At 37.1% G+C, this 9,501-nt stretch overlaps 1 pseudogene; it reads right to left on the reverse strand.

Annotated features, from left to right (window-relative positions):
* Positions 1-4,820: 4,820 nt before the first annotated feature.
* On the reverse strand, positions 4,821-5,682 carry LOC110291954 (annotated as a pseudogene).
* Positions 5,683-9,501: the final 3,819 nt, after the last annotated feature.

Consider the following 9,501-nt stretch of genomic DNA (forward strand, 5'->3'; position numbering starts at 1 on the left):
GAAGACCAAAGTGTGGACACTTTGCCCCTTCTTAGAATTGGGAAAAAAACACCATGGAACATGTTAGAGAAACAAAGTTTGGAGCTGATACAAAAGGATGGACCATCTAGAGACTGCCATAACCGGGGATCCATCCCATAATCAGCCTCCAAATGCTGACACCTTTGCATATACTAGCCAGATTTTGCTGAAAGGACCCTGATATAGCTGTCTCTTGTGAGACTATGCTGGGGCCTAGCAAACACAGAAGTCGATGCTCACAGTAAGCTATTGGATGGATCACAGGGCCCCCAATGGAGGAGCTAGAGAAAATACTCAAGGAGCTGAGGGGATCTGCAACCCTATGGGTGGAACAACAATATAAACTAACCAGTGCCACCCGGAGCTCGTGTCTCTAGCTGCATATGTATCAGATGATGGCCTGGTAGGCCATCAGTGGAAAGAGAGTCCCATTGGTCATGGAGACTTTATATGCCTCAGTACAGGGGAATGCCAGGGCCAGGAAGTGGGAGTGGGGGGGATAGGGGAGTGGGGGGACAGGTGTGGAGGACTTTTGGGATAGCACTGGAGATGTGTATGAAGAAAGTACCTAAAAAAAAAATTATCAACAACAACAAAAAAAAAACCTCAGACTTTTTCTGTTTTCCTAATCTACTATTTGTAATATAATCAGTAACAAAATTAAAAAAGAAGCTGACTTATGGATGCAACTGAAATAACTTGGAAAACAAGAACAACAAAAACAAGAACAAACCAAATCCACTATGGAGGGGAATAAAAATCAGAGCTAAAATTAATGAAATAGAAATAAAGACAACAATACAAAGAATCAATGAATCTAAGAGCTGCTTCAGGTCAAATCCACAGAGCCTTGGCTCAATCAAAGTGAAACAAAGAAAATCCAAATTAACAAAAGTAGAAACGAATAGGGAAACATTATAACAGACAGTAAAGAAACTCAGATTATAAGGGTTTAAAATACTGCATTCCTGGGTTGGAGAAATGGCTCAGGAGGTAAGAGCACTAGTTGCTCTTTCAGAGGTCCTGAGTTCAATTCCCAGGAACCACATGGTGAATCACAACCATCTGTAATGGGATCCCAGGCCTCTTCTGGAGTGTATAAAGAAGTAACAGTGAACTCATATACATAAAATAAATATTTTTAAAATCTGTATTTCACTAAGTTATAAAACTTTAAAAAAAGAAGGAAGAGGAGGAGGGGGAAAGAAGAAAACAAGACAAATTTTTAGATTCAGCCAAAACACCAAAATTAAACAATGAGACCAACATCCTAAACAGACCTCATAAAATGAGGATATTTAAAAGCCTTCCAATTAAGACAGCAAGTGAATTGGTTCCAGAATTTTCTAGACTTTCTAAAAGATCGACAAGTGATCCTTCTTAAACTCTTCAAATGTGTGTGTGTGTGTGTGTGTGTGTGTGTGTGTGTGTGTGAAGGAACACTCCCAAAGGTCTTATATAAATCCAGTATCACACTAATATCAAAACTAAATTAAGACACAACAAAAAATAAACTATAGTTCAATAGCTTTGATGAATATAAATTCAAAAGTCATAGGTAAAATGCTGGCAAAATAAGTACAAACATACATCAATAAGTTTATCCACTATGACCAAGTTAACTTTTTCCTAAAGATCCAGAGATGGTTCAACATATGCAAGTCAATAAATATAATAAATCACATAAATGAACTTAAAAACAAAAATCACATAACCATCTCAATCGATGCAAAAAAGTCCTTTGACAAAACTCAACATGCCTTCATGTTTAAAATCTTAGAACAAGTAAGGCTAGAAAGATCATACCTTGTTATGGGAAATACTAAAAAGTGAACCGGCACATTCCCACACAGGTACCTGTACCAGTGGGCCACAACACTATGTCCCAGAGGGGTCCTGCCAGCTCTGTCCCACATTCCAATAACCTCAATTCTTATAGTTAACCAGATTTATATGTCAATAAATTCTCAATACACAAGAATGTCAACACAATAATTTCAGAACCAGCTGATAATGATAAAAGCTGCCTACCTAGATTACACAAATTATCCCAATACTCTAACCCTTTGCTTTCATAACTCTGGCTGATTAAAGCCACACTGGATTATGTAGGCCTCCATTCTCCTTCCTCTCTCTACTATGAGACACATCCTGTCTCTGCAACTATTAGCTCCGCCTCCCTTTCCCTGATCAATCACAGGCCTCCCACTGCCCTAATGTAATGGACACGGAAAATCCTGCTACAATACCTAAACATAACAAAAAAAAAAAAAAAAAAAAAATATATATATATATATATATATATATATATGAGAAACACACAGCCAACATCATCCTAAATGGAGCAATTCTTGAAGCAATCCCATTGAAATTAGGAATGAGACAGGAATGCCCATTACCTCCACTCCTTTTCAATATTGTACACTAAGTATTAACTGAAGCTATGATGCAAGAGAAAAAATTAAAGGTATACAAATAGAAAAACAATACCTATTTACAGGTATAGGAAAACTATACCTATTTACAGACGACATAATATTATACATAAGAGATCCCAAAAATTCTGCCAGAAGAAAAAATCTACAAATCATTAGGAATTCCAACATGGCAGGATACAAAATCAACTTACAAAAATCCAATAGTTTTTTTTTAATATAATACCAACAAGCAGAGAAAGAAATCATGGAAACATTCCCACTCATAGTAGCCTGGAAGACAATAAAATATTTTGTTATATACCAAAGAAAAGAGGTTATATTTAATGGCTAGGGTTTATTTATTATTATTATTATTATTATTATTATTATTATTTAACTTAAAACCATAAATGTTAAAGAGTTTTTGCTTGTCAGAAGTGATATTTTCATTAGAAGTCTTTGACCACGCAGAATGAAATGTTCAATTCAAAGTGTTACATGTATTCTATCTGCATATGCCACTTCAACTAAGCAAACTAGCTCACCTCTAAGAAATATTTTTTCATTATAGCTTCTTTTAAAGATTTCTTGCCACTTGTATGCTCTCACTATGATAAGTTGACATTGTAATTATTTTAACTCCAGTGAAGTGCACTAGAAAAAGACTAAAAGGTAATTACTTGAATGAATTTTTACTTTCTCATTAACACCAAAACAAACTAAACTAAAGATATGTCTCATATGATTTTTTTACTTCCCTAATGATATGACTTCATATTACACAGCAAAAATGTCTCACAATAGCAACTCACATTTACAACAATAGAATATCAGAGACAAAGTGGAGGAGTTGCTTATGGGGATCACCATCTGCATGAGAGCATCCTAAATGTCCATTCTTGGCAGAAGCAGCAAACTGAGGCTGTTATGAGTTCAGAGTGGAGGAAATTAACATTGAAGCACTTCAATTGCAAGCATAGTGCTGTGGTCTTGAAATAATACTCTGTCATGAGGGTATTTGCTAGTAGTTTACTAATCACCCAGTGTTCAGTGTGGCTACTTACCTCCCAGGAGACACCAGTTATCCTCTTTATTAGCCAGCTCCAGAGTATGGAGTTGAGAAAACAAAAACTTCTATTAGACAAAAATCTATCTCTAGAAAGAAAGCAAATTCAAAGTAAGATTACATAATCTTTTACACACATCACCCATGGGCTCTTATCAAAACATCACCCCACCATGGTACTGTACTTAAATTAACCCTGATTTTTCCAAGCAAAGTATACAATTTTTTTATAGACATATACTACATATTTCCATTTTTAGGGCTGCATATCTGTACAGGTCGTTTAGTTTTAATTAAACTTAATGAAGAAAATTACTCTGGAAAGTTAAACATTTCAGTATATTTCTTCATATTTTATTTGTTCTAAATGAAAAACTCTTAAACACATACAATGAAAATTTTAAGCAATTTTTAAAGTTATACTTTCAATGATATTGAATTCACAAACATACAAAAAAAATACAATTTCTTTTTTTTTTTTCACCAGTATAGCATCAATTCATAAGGCACATCTTGGACAATGGAATCTCAGCATTAAAAAGAAAAATCAATCAAGGACATTCTCACATGCATATTGCTAGGTAAAAGCCAATCTGAAAGTTAGCATGCTATATGATTTCAAATGTATGGCACTCTAGACACTTGTCAACAGCCACAGATTGTTTAGCACAAGCAATGAACTCTATACTATAGTCAATAATATATCTATACTAGCTAGACAGTGTGTTACAGGCATGTGAATCTCAACATTTAGTAAGACCACCACAAGTTTCTGATCTGCTTAGAAATTCCAGGCCAGCTAGAGTTACTACATGATAAAGCCTTTCTCTCCCTCTCCCTCTGCCCCTCCCCCTCCCCCCTCATGTATGTGTGTGTGTGTGTGTGTGTGTATATATATATATATATATATATATATATATATATATATATATATTACTTTCTGCTTTGCTAATTTGAAACTGCTCCCTACCTCCCCCAAAATCTAGGGGAAAAAAGTACAACCAAACAAACCCACTATAACAATATTATTTCTCAGATAGCTTAGCATTTAGAAAATTCAGCACAAGACCATGAGGAGATGCTAAAAATGTTAGGATTCGGCAGGGTGTTATTAGAAAGATGGATGCTTATTTGTCTGCAGATTCTCCACTCTGCTGGAAGAGATAGGAGGAGGGGCTTCTGAAGACTGATGTCCAGTTTTGTTTGTTTTTGTTTGTTTTCTGTTTTGTTTTGTTTTTAGCCATTATAAGGAACACAGAATTTTTGTCTTTGCTTCTTCCATTCCCTTCAGATATGAATAAAACCTTGATATTTGTCTAAGGCGGCATATTTGGGAGTTGACTTCTAATTTTAAAGTTTCTCATGATCTCTTGTTGCTATGAACACATTCAGGCCATAGCATATTATCTTCCACTCCTGGTTCTGGGATAACACAGGCTGGTTACAGGAAAAGAAAATTCATTTTTGTGGGGAGTGTCTAGAACCCAGGTCTGGCCATCATGAAACTGTAGGCGAACCCAGCCCTTCCTATTTGCAGAGCACTGCCTGCCATGGACAATACACCATCTGAATTCAATGGTTTGTGGCAGAAAGGTCTCTGCAGAAGAGGGAAGAGGACAGCAATTCGCAGATACTGGGTAAGCAGCTCTCATAGCAATTCTTCTTAGGCTGCAAATGTGGACCTCTGAGCCCATGAGATGAAGTTAAAATTTCCACTGTACACTCTCCTGCTTCCTACTTTGGCAGCATCTTTGATGTCCGATTCCTCTGAAAACTGTCTTCATTCTGACATTATGAGATGTGTTGAGAATATAACATTTTTGTTTAGAGTATGAATGTTTCTGGTCTCAAATAAACCTCAAATTTCTTGCCATCAATACTCAAATTATGATAATGACACCACTCCCAAGGAGTGTTTCCGGACACATCATTAATAGGTGGCAGGGTGTCTGGTGAAGAGATGCTGGGTATGGTTCTTTTGAGGGGATTTATTTCCTAAGAAGTCAGCAGGGGAGGGACTGGTGGTTTGTGGTCTATGATTGAAGAAACATTTGATTCTGTATGTTGTTCTGTGGTTGGCTCCTCAGTAAATGGGAGCACCATTAAAACCATACTTTCTTCATCCAATTCTTCCTCAGATTGGTTCTTGTAGTAAGTATCCTGGCCGAAGTATGACATTTTCAGGAAGGCTTTGGAGAAGACAAAGGTCTAAATATAATTTCTTATTCTTTGGTGCTTTTGCTATTAAATCTTGCATATATATATATATATATATATATATATATATATATATATATACACTCTTTAGTTAAAGATAGTGTTATGTTACCCAAATACAGTGGTATGCTCTCTTTAAAAATAAAAATTCTATTCAAGATACATAGATTTTTTTATTTTTAAAATTTAAATTATTTATCTAATATCAGTGGGAGGCTAGGCCCTTGGTCCCAATAAGGCTCAGTTCTCCAGCATTGGGCAATGCTAGAGCAGTGAGGCAGGAGTAGATGGGTGGGTGAGGGAACACCCTCATAGAAGCAGGGGTAAAGGGGGAAGGGATAGGGGGTTGGCAGAGGGGAAACTGGCATAACATATTCCCATATTCATGCAAGCAACCATGATCAAACACTCTCTCTCTCTCTCTCTCTTTCTCTCTCTCTCTCTCTCTCTCTCTCTCTTTCACACACACACACACACACACACACACACACACACACACATTCCCTCTCTTTCTCTCTCAGTTGTTGTTTCAATATGTTTCAATATTCCATCCTACAGGGTTGTCTTAGTCAGTTTTTTTATTGCTGTGTAGAGACATAATGGCCTTGACAAATCTTATAAAGAAAAACATTTAATTATGACTTGCTTAAAGTTTCAGATGTTTTTAGTCCAGTATCATCATGTCGAGGAAGCATGATGGCATTCAGGCAGATGTGGTACTGCAGAAGTAGCTGAGATTTCTACATCTGGATCCACAGGCAGTATGACGAGAGTCACTGGGACTGGTTTAGGCTCTTGAAATCTCAAAGCCCATTTCTATTATCCCGAGCTTTTGTCCCCGCCAGCAAGAACACACTCAGGACAACCGGAATCTTCTGCGGCAAAGCTTTATTGCTTACTTCTCAGGAAGATCCCGACCCCAGAAAATGGAGTCCCTTATATAGCACTCAGCCATGACGTTTCAGCACCTGATGTGGCGTGACAGCTCTTGATTCGTTGCTCGCCCATCACACCACTATTACACCCCGAGAATGGGCAGTGACTAGGAGTGAGTTCACTCTCGCACTTGCGCACAAGGCTTGTTTACTAGTTAGTCACAGCGGACGCCAGCGCCATCTTATAATGGTGATTGCTCGTGGCACTCGCACGGCTCTCCACAGCGATTGCTCGCTGCACGGCTTTCCACATTCTATGACACAATTTCTCCAACAGGACCATACCTACCCCAACAAGGATACACCTCCTAATCCCTCCCAAGTAGTACTACTTGCTGAGGACTAATCATTCAAACTTATGTCCCTAAGTAAGCCATTCTTATTCAAACCACCCCAAGAAGTCTACTTAAGAATCAGGAAGTTCTGGTGATACCAAAGAAGCAAATATCCCAGGTTTCTGTAGCAGATGATGATGATGAAAGTCTTCTAGGACATTTAATGATTGTTGGCAAGAAATGTGCTGCAGATCTGGGCCTGAAGCGCGGGTATCAGATGGTGGTGAATTAAGCTGTAGACTGGGGACAGTCTTTCTATCATATTCACCTCCATGTCCTTGGGGGTCAGAAGATGAACTGGCCTCCTGGTTAAGCAGGTTGAGGATAAGTGTTCTTCTCTAAGTAATTGGCAAACTCCAGTTAAATGGCATGATAGTTTTGCCTGTGTATGGAGAAATTTAAGAGATCATTTAAAATTCTGTGCCTAATGAAAGACAATTGTTGAAAAAAAAAAAAGAATCAGGAAGTTCATATGGAGCAACACATGGCTCCAGCCGCATATGTAGCAGAGGATGGCCTTGTTGTGGGAGGAGATTCTCTGGTCCTGTGAAAGCTCAATGCCCCAGTGTAAGGGAATGCCAGGGTGGAGAGGCAGGAGTGGATGGGTGGGTAGGGGAGCACCCTCATAGAAGCAGGGGGAAGGGGGGATGGAATAGAGAGGTTCTGGAGGGGAAACTGGGAAAGGGGATAACATTTGAAATGTAAATAAAGAAATATCCAATAAAAGAAAAAGAAAAAAAAAAAAACAACAACAGGTAGTTCTAACATGTCTCATTAAGACCCAGTAAATCGATTCAAAAGTCTAGGGAAGTCTAAAACTCTTAAGGTTCACAAGGGCCTACCTCTTCAAGATTATATAAGCAGTAAGAACTGCTGAGGAGTGCAAACTCTCCTATCTGCTCGTCTATATGCAAGTTCTTCCAGCTTTCCTGGGCCATCATCCATAGTAGAGTGGGTTTTGGTAATACAGTTGCCCTTGAATCATCCTATAAGTAACCCTTCACTCTTTCATACTCCTTTAAGTAACCCCAAAGACTCATTGGTTCACCAACTTGGACTATGGTAGTATTGTTACTTTTGTCTGTCATCATTTTCTTATCAGTATATGTTCCTTTATATCTCCCTATGTATTATGTTACACTAACAAGATTTAGAACTGTCAAGTCTTGTTCTACATCTCTGTGCAAGTTTATGAGCGCATTTCCAGATTTAGTTGAATATGGAAAACCTATCATGAATGTGGATAGTGCTATACCATGGGCTGAGATCATCTACAGGAAAGGAGGAAGGAAAGAAGGAAAGAAGGAAAGAAGGAAGGAAGGAAGGAAGGAAGGAAGGAAGGAAGGAAGGAAGGAAGGAAGGAAAACCAAGCTAAATACCAGAATTCCTCTCTCTTGTTTTTCTGATTGTGGATGTAATATGGCCAATGGCCTAATGCTCCTATCATCTTAATCTCAGTCATGGTAGACTATACACTCAAACTACAAAACAGTATAAACCCCTCTTTAAGTTGATATTGTTGGGTATTTTACAACAATATGAGAAAATAGTTAATACATATCATTGTCCAGGAAAACAAAGTAATACATATTTTAAATTTAAGTAGAACCTCTGGAACTCATAAAACAGAATTAATTTTTGTATTACCCTAATCTTAGATGGAAATAAGAATACATTGATAAAACTTTTGAGAAATCATTCTTAAAAAAAAAAAAAAAACCTCATTTAGTAAATAACGTAAAAACTACCCACATTTGGAGAAAAGATATACATTTTAGATTAAATAAATGCAGCAAATCTAAATAACAAAAATACATATTCAGAACTATCATATTCCAACTACTGAAAACTATATGCAAAGATATATCATTGAAGCATCTCAAGAAAAATAATGCACCATTTCTAGGAAAATTATTCAGATGATTACAGCTGCCTCATTGAAGCCAGAATGAAGTAAGACAATATTTATAAGTGCTGAGAGAAAAATAATTCTTAACCCAAAACTTCATATTCACAGAAAAACTCTTTTAGAAATGAAGATGAAATATTTCCAAATAGGGATAAATACAATTTTAAAAATCGTTGTCAGCAAACATGTTTTAAAAGAATTTTTAAAAGACTTCTTTAGACAGAGGAAATAACACCTAAAATGACCAGTAGATTTGAAAAGGAAACAGAAATAAAAAATGCCTCTGTAAATCTAATATACTCTTGTTGTCCTTTACACTTCTATAAAATACATGTGATTTCTGAAAACAAGAATCAAAACATATCTTGTCTACAGTTTATGTAGATATAATACAAATGCATACCATAACAAAGCAAGGGAAAATAAATGAGACTATCTGGTAAAAAGTTCACTAGATGCCTTATGGAGAATAAACTATAGAAAGCAAAACTAGATATAAGCCGGGCAGTGGTGGCGCACGCCTTTAATCCCAGCACTTGGGAGGCAGAGGCAGGCGGATTTCTGAGTTCGAGGCCAGCCTGGTCTACAAAGTGAGTTCCAG

This window comes from Mus caroli, chromosome 3 (assembly GCF_900094665.2).
Source record: "Mus caroli chromosome 3, CAROLI_EIJ_v1.1, whole genome shotgun sequence".
NCBI classification, from domain to species: Eukaryota; Metazoa; Chordata; class Mammalia; order Rodentia; family Muridae; genus Mus; species Mus caroli.